Genomic DNA, 14867 nt, shown 5'->3' with positions numbered 1-14867 from the left:
GATAGATCCTAACATTATTTGTGGTACAATTTCTCCTGCCAATAGATTAGGCCATTCTAAGCCCCAGTGAGATTGCGTCTTTTTGCATTTTCTCCACTGGGATGACACTGCCCACTTTAAATGTATTCTCTGTGTTAAAAAAGATACAAATTAATTCTTTAGCTATTATTACATGCAAGAATGCTTTCAGATTGTGTTGGCTACCATTAATCAGCATACAAACTAGGAATTATTCAAACTTTTCCAGTGTAGTTCCACTTGACGGAGCAACGCGATTTAAACATATATATTGAATAGAAAACTGAGTAATATTCAAAATCCTTTCAGAGCATTGAAGGATCACATCGACAACTTCACAATGAGAATTGTAGCTGATGGAGATTGTGTTTGTGAGCCATATGAGGCAGACAAACTTTCAACCCTTTTGGTTTGTGCAAAAAGAGACAGGGTAACTTGTGAGAGACTATAATAATAATAATCTTTATTGTCGCAAGTCAGCTTACATTAACACTGCAAAGAATTCAGATTGTCCAATTCACCAGCAACATGTATTTCGGGACTTGTGGGAGGAAACTGGGGCACCCGAAGGAAACTCACGCAGACACGGGGAGAATGTGTGGACTCCACACAGATAGTGAACCAAGCTTGGAATTGAACCTGGGACCCTGGCGCTGTGAAGCAACAGTACTAATCACTGTGCTTATGTGCCATCCTTAGAAGCAAGTAGCATTAACTCATTTAAAGGACAACTAGATAAGTACAGGAGTTGGAAGGAATAGGAAGATATACTGATGGAGTGGGATGGTGAAGAATGGATGTAGGTTTGCATGGAGCATAAACATCAACGTAGATCAGTTGTGGAATAGCCTGGTTCTGGGTTGAAATTCCTTTGTAATTTGATGTTTTCATTTTGTTGGGTGCGTCTAGGCTTGAACGGTGGGAAAATAGACAATGGTAAAGTTTTTTATGAACAAAGACTTACATTTACAAAGTTATAATTCAACAGTTCGTCTAAAAACTGCTACTGGAAGAACCTTAATTTGTGTATAACATCATATGCATTTGTTGGAATAGACACTTCACTAAAATTCATAGAATCATAGAACCTTACAGTGCAGAAGGAGGCCATTCAGCCCATTGAGTCTTCGCCAATCCTTCAAAAGAGTACCTTACCTAGGCCCAATCCCTGCTCAAGCCCTGTATCCCCACCCAAACGTTGGGCACTAAGGGCCAACTTAGCACAGCCGGTCCAACTAACCTGCACATCTTTGGACTGTGGGAGGAAATTTACATCGACTAGGGGAGAAAGTGCAAATTCCACACAGACTGTCACCCGAGGTTGAATTGAACCCGGGTCCCTGGCACGGTTAGGCAGCAGTGCTAACCACTGTGCCACCGTGCTGCCCAAATTGTGGATTTTTGATTCCCTGTTCCATAGTGTTCCTGATCGCATTCTTGCTGCTGAAGGTAGTGATCAGTCACGAACCTCTGAACATTTAGCAGAAGAATGCCATTAGAGGAATCCGGAAGTCAGATTGGTTGGTCTTTCTCTCAACCACATTCTGTGGACTAACAACTATTTGCACCTCATGCGTATTCACTTCATGGTCTTCTCCATGATCAACGTAAACATTTGGGCGAGATTGTAAGCAGTTGTCCATGGGAGAAATATGACACCAATCCACTTATTTTCACGGAACTAAATGCATAACACCCCAAATCACCTTGAAAGTCAGATGCATCGGCAAACAGCTACTTGAATTTCTATGGCTGGAATCTTACCAGTGCTTAGGGCAGCACAGCGGCACAGTGGTTGGCACTGCTGCCTCATGGGCGGCGAGGACCCGGGTTAGTTCCCGGCCCCGGGTCACTGTCCGTGTGGAGTTTGCACATTTTCTCCCTGTCTGCATGGTTCTCACCCCCACGACCCAAGAAGATGTGCAGGGTAGGTGGATTGGCCACGCTACATTGTCCCGTAACTGGAAAAAAATAATTGGGTACTCTAAGTTTATTTTAAAAAGAGGAATTTTACCAGTGCTCAGGAGGTGGGAAAGGAGGTGAAAGCGTTGGTAAAATAGTGGCGAGATATCAGGAGAGAAGCTGGGAAGCAGAAATGGCAGCAGCTCAGCCATTTACTCACTGGAGGCCAATGAATCCAATTGACCAGCCTTTTTCTGGTGACTTCGTACCTCGCCAGCATTTTTGATATGGTCCATTGCCACAGTGACTTTCCATGAGGCCCTTCCTTACCAAAGGCCCAATGTCCCATGAAGGGGGCCCTGGTAGCAATAGACGCCCCCACAGCCCCGACGGCACCATTTCACCGGCCCTTCGATGGAACCCAAAAAGGAGAGGCCCAGTTCTTCTCCCTGCAATCTCAGAGTTGTCAACTTAGACAAACACGCTGCTGTGCTTAATAGCACTGCCGGCAGATGCCTCTTAATTGACCAGTAAAATCATCTCTGGGATCCTGCCATTCTCCCGTGCAGCCTCAGGATCCCATTTCGTCTTGGCATCGGAATTCATTCCGTGCTGGTAAAATCCAGGCATTTGTGTCATGTGATATATTTGGTTAAACACACATGAGGCCTGGATTTGCCAGGTATTGAATTGGAAAATTGGCCTTTACTCTGGATCAGTATCTATAAAGATCCACCTGCTCACTGATCCCAAGTGGGATTGGATCCTTTATTCAAACTGAAATCATTTATCTTGTCTGATTATAACAGAATATTAAGGCTGCATTTATCCTTTTCACATCTGCCTGATTTGAAACATCGCCCTCAAATTAACCTTTGCGGGGATCTCGCAGGAAAAATCTGAATTGCGTGAAATAATTGGAAGGTGCGGAAATGCCGCTGAATAGACACACATTCAAGCACAATGATTTGGCCGGGGCAGACATGCTCCAACTCTTTGTGTATTTGGAATTTACACATGATTTAACCAGGAGGAGAATGTTTAATGGCAAAGTTGAAAGTAAATGACCAAAGGTCTCGGGAGAATTATTAGCATTACCGGTCAAGGCTCAAGGATTGAAGTGGGGACTCCATTCCAGAATCTTAAAATATAGAATATGTTGTTGTAGTTGCTACCTTTTAAAGAAATGTTCTTTAGATAATCCATATTTGAAAAGAAATGAGCCAGGGAGAAAAAGTAAACCAGCATTTGAAAGTAATTAAAAGATGTAGAAAAAGTATAAATTGTAGTCGAAGAATCCTCATCCTGGTAAACACCACCCCAGTCTCGGTAGTGGAGGCAGCGCGCCATGCGCCGGCGGTGAGAATCTCTGTTCCTGCCGTTGTCAATGGGAATGCCCACTGAAGCCATCCCGCGCTGCCAGGCAACCAGCGGGCAGGGCTTCACTGCCAGCGGGACCAGAGAATCCAGCAGTCGGAGAACAAAATTTCACTGACGCAATAGCGAAAAGAAAATGGCTGAATTTCTCCAACCTCGCCCGAGGCTGGGATTCTCCGGTCCCGCGGCAGCGAGTGGAGTTTTGGCCGAGTGTCAAATTCTGCATTCCCACCGGCAGCGGTGGCGGGGCGAACGTGACCCAAAGGATTCTGCCCATCGAGACTAAAAGACGTGGGGGAGAGCGCACTATTGCACTCTCAGGACTCAGATGATAATGAAATGCTCAAGCTCTTCCTCCTCTGGAGCGCAATTCACTGAAGACTTACGTGACGCCCATTACCGGCGGGCAAAAGCGGCGCTGGTGACTCCGGCGTCGGGGCCTGCTTTTAAGGCCTAAATCTGCTGTACCGAAAGGGCCAGCAGCGGAGTGACGCTGTACGCGTCAGTTTCAGCCGCTGCGGAAGTGGCGTGTTGGAGGGGGGAAGGGAAGGGAAGGGGGGGTAGCGGCGCTGGAGGGGGGGTAGCGGCGCTGGAGGGGGGGTAGCGACGCTGGAGGGGGGGTAGCGGCGCTGGAGGGGAGTAGCGGCACTGGGGGGGGTAGCGGCGCTGGAGGGGGGGTAGCGGTGCTGGAGGGGGGTAGCGGCGCTGGGGGGGTAGCGGCACTGGAGGGGGGGTAGCGGCGCTGGAGGGGGGGTAGCGACGCTGGAGGGGGGTAGCGGCGCTGAGGGGGTAGCGGCGCTGGAGGGGGGGTAGTGGCGTTGGGGGGGGGTAGCGGTGTTGGTGGGGGGGTAGCGGCGTTGGAGGGGGGGTAGCGGCGTTGGAGGGGGGGTAGCGGTGTTGGTGGGGGGGGTAGCGGCGTTGGAGGGGGGTAGCGGCATTGGAGGGGGGGTAGCGGCGTTGGAGGGGGGTAGCGGCGTTGGGGGGGTGGGGGGGTTGGGGGTGGGTTGCGGCGTTGGGGGGGTGGGTTGCGGCGTTGGGGGGCGGGGCAAGGGGGGGAGCATAATCCTTTCCCCCCATCATCTCCACACCCACAGCAGGGTTCCCGAGAGGCCCTGCCCATGAGCCTCCCTTGCACCACCAACCTGACCCCACCTCTTGCACATCAAACCTGATACTGCTCCAGCACTGCCCTTTGATTGGCACTGCCAGGGTGCCATGGGGCTGTGCCAGGGCATTGCCGGGCCATGTCCCTCAAAGCCCGGATGTTACCCTCACCTCCGAGTCCCTGACGCTGGCAGGTGAAATTTCCTTCGACCCCAGAAAACAACACGTTAAGCTATTTAAATTTAGTCAATATGGTTATCAGATTCACGCCCTTGAGCTCCCCATGGCATTAAACCCCTCACTTAATATTCTTACCTCACTGACGTGACATGCATGAATCAGTCGAGGGGATCCCCCCAGGGGAGCAATGGTAAATATGAGAACCCAGCCCGGGAGTGGGGCGGGGGGGGGGGGGCAACATGACCGGGCTGTGCCATGGACTACCCACTGTGCCATGGGTTGGCTTGCCCCGGCCATGCCAAACTGGCAGTAGCAACCTGTGCCGGGGGAAGTGCAGGTGCGGATCATCTGGGGAGCCCGGTTTAGGGCGGGTGGTGGTGGTGGTGGTGGGGGGGGGGGGGGGGGGGGGGGGTGGTTCCCATTATGTTTTCTGGTGGTGGGGAGCCCCTGATGATTGTGACATGGTGGGGCGGGGGGGGGGGGGGGTGTGAAGAGAGGGAATTGAGTCCCTCTGATGCTTGTGCGGTGGGAGTGGAGGGGTGGGGGGCAGAGACCCTGATGCTTGTCCTCTGTATCCATTGGAGGGTGAGGGTGGGCAGTTACTTCTCGTTCAAATCGCTGTGCCCAATAAAGGTGGCACCCTGTGGAGCCAACCTTTCCGGCTCTGTCACACTGCATGCCCCACCATGCGCAACCCACCCCCCCCCAACGCCGCTACCCCCCCTTCCCCCCCTTCCCCCCTCCAATGCCGCTACCCCCCCTCCCCACCCCTCCCCACCCCTCTCCAACGCCGCGACCCCCTCCACACCCCTCTCCAACGCCGCTACCCCCCTCCCCACTCCTCTTCACCCCTCCCCACCCCTCTCCACCCCTCTCCAATGCCGCTACCCCCCCTCCCCACCTCTCCCAACCCCTCTCCAATGCCGCTACCCCCCTCCCCACCCCTCCCAACCCCTTTCCAACACCGCTACCCCCCCTCCCCACCCCTCCCCACCGCTCTCCACCCACTCCAACGCCGCTACCCCCCCTCCCCACCCCTCTCCACCCCTCCCCACCCCTCTCCACCCCTCTCCACCCCTCTCCAATGCCGCTGCCCCCCCTCCCCACCCCTCCCAACCCCTCTCCAATGCCGCTACCCCCCCTCCCCACCCCTCCCAACCCCTCTCCAACACCGCTAGCCCCCTCCCCCCCTCCCTACCGCTCTCCACCCCTCTCCAACGCCGCTACCCACCTCCCCGCGCACTCGATGTAGGTTACTGAACGATGGTTGACGCCGTTATAAACCTACTTTGATTTTCGCCAACGTGACCCATGACACAAGAAAGGGGACAACTCCAACCCAGCCAATTGCCGCCCTATCAGTCTACTCTCCATCATCAGCAGAGTGACAGAGGGGTCATCAACAGTTCTATCAAGTGGCACTTACTTGGCAATAACCTGCTCATGGGCGCTCAGTTTGGGTTCCGCAAAGGTCACTCAGCTCCTGACCTCATTACAGCTCTGGTTCAAACAGGGACAAAAGAGCTGGTGCAAAGGAGGATGGTTGTGGTGGTAGAAGGTCAATCATCTCAGCTCAGGACATCACTGCAGGAGTTCCTCAGCGTAATGTCCTAGGCCCAACCATCGTCTGCTGCTTCATCAACAACCTGCCTTCCATCATAAGGTCAGAAGTGGGGATATTTGCGGATGACTGCACCATGTTCAGCCCCATTCGCAACTCCTTAGGTAATGAAGCAATCCATGTCCAAATGCAGCGAGACCTGGACAACATCCAGGCTTGGGCTGACAAGTGGCAAGTTACATTCGCGCCACACAAGTGCCAGGCAATGACCATCTCCTACAAGAGAAGATCTAATCATCGCCCCTTGACATTCAATGGCATTACCATCGCTGAATCCCCCACCATCAACATCCTGGGGGTTACCATTGATCAGAAACTGAACTGTACTAGCCATATTAATATTGTGGTTACCATGGAAGGTCAAAGGCAAGGATTCCTATGCCGAGTAACTTACTTACTGACCACCCAAAGCCTGTCCACTATCTACAAGGCACAAGCCAGGAGTGTCATGGAATACTCTTCATTTTCCTGGATGAGTGTAGCTCCAATAACACTCAAGAAGCTCAACACCATCCAGAACAAAGCAACCCGCTTGATTGCTCCTCCATCCACAAACATTCAATCCCTCCACCACCGACGAACAGTGGCTGCAGTGTGTACAATCTACAAGGTGCACTGGAATAACTTGCCAAGGTTCCTGAGACAACACCTTCCAAACTCACGACCACTACCATCTAGAAGGACAAGAGCAGCAGATACGTGGGAACCCCACCACCTGGAGGCTCCCCTCCAAGTCACTCACCACCTTGACTTGGACATATATCGCCGTTCCTTTGCTGTCGCTGGGTCAAAATCCTGGAACTCCCTCCTTAATGGTACAATGGGCATACCTACATCTGAAGGACTGCAGCGGTTCAAGAAGACAACACACCATCACCTTCTGACGGACAACTAAGGGTGGTCAATAAATGGTGGCCTAACCAGCGATGCCCACACCCCATAAATTAATTTTAAAAATAATATAATCCAGTTTAAACAGAGTGTAAAGAGAAAACAGTAACAACAGAGATTTTTTTTTCAGACCAAATGTTGAAATGTGGGGCGCGATTCTCCCAAAACGGGAGAAATCGTAAGGCTGGCGTCAAACCCGGGCGGGTTTGACGCCAGCGCGCCCCTTCCCGACCGGGAACCGATTCTGGTCCCCGGTCGGGGCTAGCAGCCCGACGCCGCAAGCTCCGGCATCACGGGCTTAACGAATTTCGTTAAGCCCGCTTGCCGGAGTTAGCGCCGGCTGATGCGTCATATGACGTCAGCCGCGCATGCGCGGATTGGAAGACTCCAACCCGCGCACGCGCGGATGACGTCATCGCATATTTGCGCAAAACCCGCGCATGCGCGGGCCGGGATGCCCCTCAGCCGCCCCGCGAATGGATACTGCGGGGCGGCGGAAGGACAAATAGTGCGCGGGCATCGGGCCCGCTGCCCGCGATCGGTGGGCCCTTGGCACGGCCGTGGTACTGCCGTGCCAATCGGTGCCATGGTTATAAAAAGCGAGTTGTTCCCGCCGTTTTTACGAACGGCCAGACCAGGTCGTAAAGGGCTGGGACTTCGGCCCATCGAACAGCTGTGAATCGCTGCCGGCCGTAAAAAAACGGCGGCAGCGATTCGTGTCGGGAGTTGGGCGGGGGGGGGGGGGGGGGGGGGGGGGGGGGGTGGGAGAGAATAGCGGGAGGGCGGGAAAAATGTCGGGAAGGCCCTCCCGCTATTCTCCGACCCGTCGTGGGGGTCGGAGAACTTCGCCCCTGTTATCCACCATGTCCTCATTTTCTCAGTGAATTACGGTCTCAGCCTCCGGGAAAGGAATTTCAGATCAAAGAGACAAATTTGACTATAGGAATCATCACCCTCACTGTCACCCCACCACCCCCGCATCCATACACCACCAACTAAATATATCTCCCATCTTAGTTTACTTCGGGAACAGCAACCAAATCATCAGAACATTCTATTTTCAAAACAGTGTTGGCTATGTCAGATTGGAACATTGTGTTTTTCAGCCTTTGTTCTTCATCTTTGAAGAAAAGGGAGGAAATTAATTTATTTATAATCTGTTTACATTGAATTTAAGAACAATGAAATTAAGGCTCATTTATTCACTCAGGAATAATCATTCAACCTGGATATCTAGACCACACTTTGACCTGTGTTCAGTATTGTCTGGGGTGCAAATTTACTGACGGAAGTCATTTTCACAGCAGTGGCAACTCAATAAGCAGGAATCATGGGCGGAATTCTCCCCTACCTGGCAGGGCAGGGGGTCCCGGCGTAGTGGAGTGGTGCCAACCACTCCGGCGTCGGGCCTCCCCAAAGGTGCACCTTTAGGGGCGAAGCCCTCACACTGAGGGGCTAGGCCCGCGCCGGAGCGGTTGGCACCACACTGACTGGCGCCAAAACCGGCAACAACGTCCTTTGACGCCCGGCACCGGGGCTGGCCGAAAGGCCTTCGCTGGTTTGCGCTTGTGCCGGTGCGTCAGCTGCCGCTGATGTTAACACCGGCGCATGCGCGCTGGGGTATTCTCTTCCGCATCCGCCATGGTGGAGGACATGGCGGCGGCGGAAGAAAAAGAGTGCCCCCACAGCACTGGCCCGCCCGCCAATTGGTGTGCCCCGATTGCGGGCTTGGCCACTGTGGGGGCACCCCCTGGGGTCCGATCGTCCCGGACTCCCCCCCCCGGATCCCGTGGGCCCGCTCACGCCGTCGATCCCGCCGGCACAGAGGTGGTTCACACCACGGCGGCAGGAGAGGCCTCTCAGCGGCGGGACCTCGGCCCATCCGGGCTGGAGAATAACGGCAGCACAGAAACCCGTAGCCTCCCGCCGGCCGCCGCCTTTCTCCGAGGCGGGTGGCGGGATTGGCGGGACGCCGACTTTTTGCGGGTGGGAGAATTCTGGACATGGCGGGGGCGAGATTTTCGGCGGCCCCGGGCGATTCTCCAACCCTGCTAGGGGTCGGAGAATTTCGCCCCATATGAGTGGTTGGGTTTCTCTGGGCATTGCAATCAGCAGAAATGGGGATTAAAATTATGTGGCCGGTTTAGCTCAGTTGGCTGGATGGCTGCTCTGTTCAGCAGAGCGGAGGTCAACAGCACGGGTTCAATTCCTGTTCTGGTTGAGGTTGTCCATGAAGGTCCTGCCTTCTCAACCGTGCCCCTTACCTGAGTTGTGATGATCCTTAGGTTAAATCACCACCAGTCAGTTCTCCCACTCAAAGGGGAAAGCAGCCTCTGGTCATCTGGGACTGTATGATCATAGAATTTACAGTGCAGAAGAAGGCCATTCAGCCCATCGAGTCTACACCGGCCCCTGAATGAGCACCCTGCCCAAGTCCACACCTACATCCTATCTCTGTAACCCAGCAATCCCACCTAACCTTTTGGACTTTAAGGGGCAATTTAGCATGGCCAGTCCACCTAACCCACAAATCTTTAGACAGTTGGAGAAAATGTTAATCAATATAAAAAAAGGCTTTGTTCTCAGGAAAAGTAAACTTCAATTGTGCGGCAATGGATTTTAATGCTTTAACCCCATTTCCCCGTTGCATAGAAGAGAAGGAGGGTTTTTGGGGTGGCAAATTGCCTTGGAATTGCATCATCAACCATTTAATAATATGTAGTTAGATTACAGTATTAGCACTGGACTCTGAACGCACGGTTTATTCACTGCTTTTATTTCTCAGTATGCTCCCATGCGCAAAGCAGTCTCTGGGTCTGAGCAGTGCCTTCATAGGCCTGGTAGATTTTAGCATCTCTCATCGGTTTTCCACAGGATAATCACTGTTGAACCCGTTGCCTCCGAAGACCTGGACGGTGTCACCAGCAACCTGATTGGCAATGTCGCCTGTAAAGGCCTTTGCTATGGAGGCATGGTAAGTGTTCCTCCACCCATGGTCCACTTCCCAAGCCACTCTCTGGTAACTGAGCTGGGCTAATTCCACCTTCAAAGCCATTCCCGCCAGCAGGAAGGAAAGCGCCTGATGCTCTGCAAGTAACTTTCCAAAGGTTTCCCTTTCCAAAGCATATTTGGGAGCTTCATCCAAAGCTCTCAGGCCTAAACCAACTGCTCCAGCAGTCTGGTTTGTCGAATGCTCCCATTGCAATTTTGAAGCCAGCCCCCTCTCCAATCAGGCGTTCTCCTTGGGCACTCGCACATCTTCAAAGACAATGCCTCTGGTATCTGAGCATCACTGACCCATGTTCATCTACTTTCTTCCAATCTGGATCGCAGGAGAGTCCACATCCACAATAAATCCAGTGAAGGACTTGCCAGCAGAGGCTTTGGGATCTGGATTTGAGCGGGCAAGGAGAAAAAAAGTCAGTCTTGCCCCCGTCCGTAATCCACATCTTCTGACCATTAATTATGTACTCGTTGCCATATTTCTCTGCTCTGGTCTTGATCCCAGCCACTTTAGAACCGGCATTTGGTTCTGTCACACAATATGCACACATCAGCGGTTCCTCAGTCCTTCTCCTCAAGTACTTCTTCTGTTGTTCCTCACTGCCAGTGAGTTGGCATCGATTTCAGTCGGAATGCCGGCACACGATGAACTTACTTTTGGATTTAAATTAATTTTCACTTTTACAAACAGTTATTATACACCTGTGATACAGTTTTGAGAAACGGAGGTCACTTAGTGATCAATAATGTGGCATCGAAAAAATTAAATACGGAGTTGGGTAACCCATAGTGATAGAATTCTAAGTGGGTTACGATTACCTCCTTAGTCTGGCTGCTGAATATTTTCATACATAAATCCTCCTTTAATTGTTTATGATCACAGTAAGTGGGCAGAGCAATAGGAGAAAGGTTTACTGTTGGTATCTGTATGAAGTGGAAAGGGAAAAGAGGTGGATGGTACTGAAATAACTAAGGTTGAAAAATAACTTGTCATTGTGCACTCAGTGCTTTAAAGAACTAACCAGTGTAGGGCAGCATTGAGCATTGAATATATAACCATAACAACAGGGACAGATTTACAATGAAACACACCGTGCCTGAGCACAAGGCTCAAAATATAAAATGTTTCATGTCGTTCACAACCAACCAGGTGCAGACATATATTGCAAACTGGCCCACAATTGAAAAATCAATCACTATTCCCAACTGAGCACAGATAAGATGAGGGGTCAGGACTAATCTGATCTGACCGAGTTCTTGGCTCTGCGCAAGCGCTGCAGTGACATTCACTAATTCTGAACTACATTATCCATGCTGCATGTGGTCAAGTGTCTCCATAGTGGGAAGCGTCAGTATGGAATCAGGGGGAGGTCCAGCCCACAGTGCCTGAAGGGGTGAAACTGGTGATTGATGTCCAGCGTTCGGGAGTTTGAATCAGAGAATGCGCATGGAACAGCGGTCATGTGGGCAGGGCTGGAATTTAAGATGTGCACCTGTAAATCCAAGACCATGGTGACAGGGAACCAGGATGACAGACGTGTAACCCTCTCTGCCTCACCCCCCCCCTCCTGCTTCACTCCAATCCTCCCTCCTTAACCTCATTTTCCCTTCTTCATCCCCACCCCCTTTTCGCCCATCCCTCCCCTTTTTCACATCCTCAAAATTCCTCTTCACCCCATCCCCCTACTTCAGCCCCTCCCCCATCACCATCCCACATGGGCGGCACAGTAGCACAGTTGCTTCACGGTGCTGAGTTTGATTTCTGGCTTGGGTCACTGTGCGAAGTCTGCACGTTCTCCCCTTGTCTACGTGGGTTTCCGCCGGGTGAACCCAGTTCCTCGCACAACTCCCGAAAGACGTACTGTTAGGTGAATTGGACATTCTGAATTCTCCCTCAGTGTACCCGAACAGGCGCCGGAGTGTGGCGACTAGGGGATTTTCACAGTAACTTCATTGCAGTGTTAACGTAAGCCTGCTTGTGACAATAATAAAGATTATTGCATTCTCCATTAGGATAACTGTATGTGTGTGGTGATTGTCGATCTGTGTAGATGCAATACAACTGAGCAAGCACTAGAGGGAGCACGGGAGAGCTATAAATACAGAGGGACAGGAAGTGAGGGCACACTTCACAGAAGGGAGAACTGGTAGCAAGACACAGGGAGCAAGACACAGGGAGCAAGACACAGGCAGGCAGCATTTGAGGTAGCTGTAAGTTAAGCTCTGAAGACAGAACGAATTCACAATAAAGCATCTACTCCACCTTTGAGACTACGAGCTTTATTAAGACAATAACGTAAGCCTGCTTGTGACAATAATAAAGATTATTGCATTCTCCATGAGGATAATTGTATGTGTATGTGCGCACGTGCATGCGCGGGTGTGTACCTGCATTCCCTCAGAAAGAACAATGCACTCTGCTTTTCAAATACTGTCCATTCTTCCTTTGTGTTGTCACAAGCAGGTGCAAATCAGGCAGTGGCATCTATTATAGAATCTCAGCAACAGGGCTGCAACCTCTTTAGGCTTCCCAACTGAATAGATTTTTATTAGAATATAGGGCGGGATTCTCTGACCCCACAGGGCCGGAGAATCGCCGGGGAATAGCGTGAATCCCGTTCCCGCCGGCTGCCGAATTCTCCGGCGCTGGGGTTTTGGCGGGGGCGCCGCACCGGTCGGCGGCTGCTGGCAGTTGCACCCCCCCCCCCCCCCCCCCCCCCCCCGGCGGCTCTCTGGCCCACGATGGGCCGAACGGCCGCCAGTTTTAGGCCGGTCCCGCCGGCGTAAATTAGACCTGGTACTTACCGACGGCCGGGGTCCTCGGGGGGGCGCAGGGGGGACTTGGCCCCGGGGGTGTGTCCCCACGGTGGCCTGACCCGGGATTGGGGCCCACCGATCCGCGGGTGGGCCTGTGCCGTGGGGCACTCTTTCCCTCCGCACCGGCTACTGTGGACCTCTGCCATGGCCGGTGCGGCGCCAACTCTCGCCGGCTGGCGGAGACCCTTTGGCGCCAGTTGGCATGGTGCCAAACTCCTTTCACGCCGGTTGGCATGGCACCAACCCCGCCGGCGCCAGCCTAGCCCCTGAAGGTGCGGAGGATTCAGGCCACTCCTCGCCACCGGGACCGCCCGCCCCGCCAGTTTGGGAGAATCCCGCGCATAGACTTCAGTCATGTCAGTCCAAATTCTCTAAGAATATAAAGGATTCTTTCGATCCCAGAGGTTTTGTCAATCTCTTTATTTATCCTATTTGAAGCATGACCACAATAGTTAAAATTAGCGATGTATATTATGAATTGATGAAAATTGGTCAGATATTAGGGTATGCTACCTTATTTGACAAAGGCAAAGAAGAACCACAGAGATGATAACCTGTGTGGAGTCATAGTTTTTACATATTTGAAGCTGATTCGAGAAGGAACTCTGCGTTGCTAATGTCCATTAGCATCTGGAACAGTTATTTTCATTGACATGAAGAGTAAATCTATGCAAGGTAGTATTTCAATGTGGTCACGGTGACCACAAATTGGCATATGCGCACCGACACATATTGCTTGGCTGATTTCAAAATAATTATCCATAAGAAAATATAAACCCAAGGGAAATTTAATTTTATTTTGCTTGAAAGTGGTGTTACCCAAGGTTCCTTAAACCAGAACTACTTAATCTTGGTTAATTTGCTTCAATGAATTCAGGATATATAATCATTTTTAGTGTCATAAGTAGGCTCACATTAAAATTGCAATGAAGTTATTGTGAAAAGCCGCTGGTTACCAGACTCCGGGGCCTATTTGGGTACACAGAGGAAGAATTCAGAATGTCCAATTCACCTAACAAGCATGTCTTTCACGATTTGTGGGAGGAAACCAGAGCATCCAGACGAACCCACCCAGACACGGGGAGAATGTGCAGAGTCCGCACAGACAGTGACCCAAGCCAGGAATCGAACGCGTGTCCCTGGTGCTGTGAGGCAACAGTGCTACCCACTGTGCTACTGTGCCGCCCTGCAGGTTGAAACTCTGCTTATAGACAAATCTTAACATAGATTGATATGTGCATACTTCATCAGAAAAGACTTTTACTTAACCTTTCGAACAAATGATCCTGTTTTTTTAAACTTGTTCATGAAATGGAGGCAGTAATAATTTAATTCTCCACTTTTTACATTGTTGTGTTTTGAATTTTTAATTATCTGGTGATTTATATGTTGTTTCAATATGATAGAGGAGATTTCCATCATCATTATCCAATCAAAATGCTTTGTAATGTACTGTACTCCTCTTTCCCATGTGCATTTTTAAATTATTCCTTGCCAAGGTGAAGAACAATATTCAACCCAATCAACTTTAACTTGAAATATACAGAGGTAGATAACTGACCCTTCCTGAAAACTACTGAATTGGGCAAAGGCATATCATAGTCTCCACACACCGTGCGGGGGGTTTCTCTGTCCTGCCACACCAGATTTCTGGGACAGCATGTTGTCGGAATTCTCCATTTCGCCGGCTCGTCAATGGGATTTTCCATTGTGGGCAGCCCCACGCTAGCGGGAAATCTCCGGGCTGCCCCCAAAATGGAGCATCCGGAGGGAGGAGAATTCAGCCCCCTATATCAAAGAGACACATCAAAATTCAGGATTCAACAAACTGGTATATTAACATGCAGTGACACCAAATAGTCTTGTCAGGTCAGTAAATTAATGCATGCCATTTGCCTCAGGATCCAGGCATCTTGCAAGATTGTGACTCACCTGATATTGGCCAAACTAGCTC

The 14867-nt window shown here is 51.2% G+C and overlaps 1 protein-coding gene and 1 pseudogene across 3 annotated transcripts in view; one reads left to right on the top strand and one right to left on the bottom strand.

Annotated features, from left to right (window-relative positions):
• The window catches only part of LOC119971929 (leucine-rich repeat-containing protein 4C-like), a 1202445-nt gene that overhangs the window by 1043568 nt on the left and 144010 nt on the right, over positions 1-14867 (top strand). The gene's annotated exons all lie outside the window — the stretch shown is intronic.
• Positions 9868-10662, bottom strand: LOC119971931 (annotated as a pseudogene).

Source organism: Scyliorhinus canicula, chromosome 9 (genome assembly GCF_902713615.1).
Source record: "Scyliorhinus canicula chromosome 9, sScyCan1.1, whole genome shotgun sequence".
NCBI classification, from domain to species: domain Eukaryota; kingdom Metazoa; phylum Chordata; class Chondrichthyes; order Carcharhiniformes; family Scyliorhinidae; genus Scyliorhinus; species Scyliorhinus canicula.
Note: the sequence above shows the minus strand (reverse complement) of the source record. Positions and strands in the feature narration are given on the sequence as shown.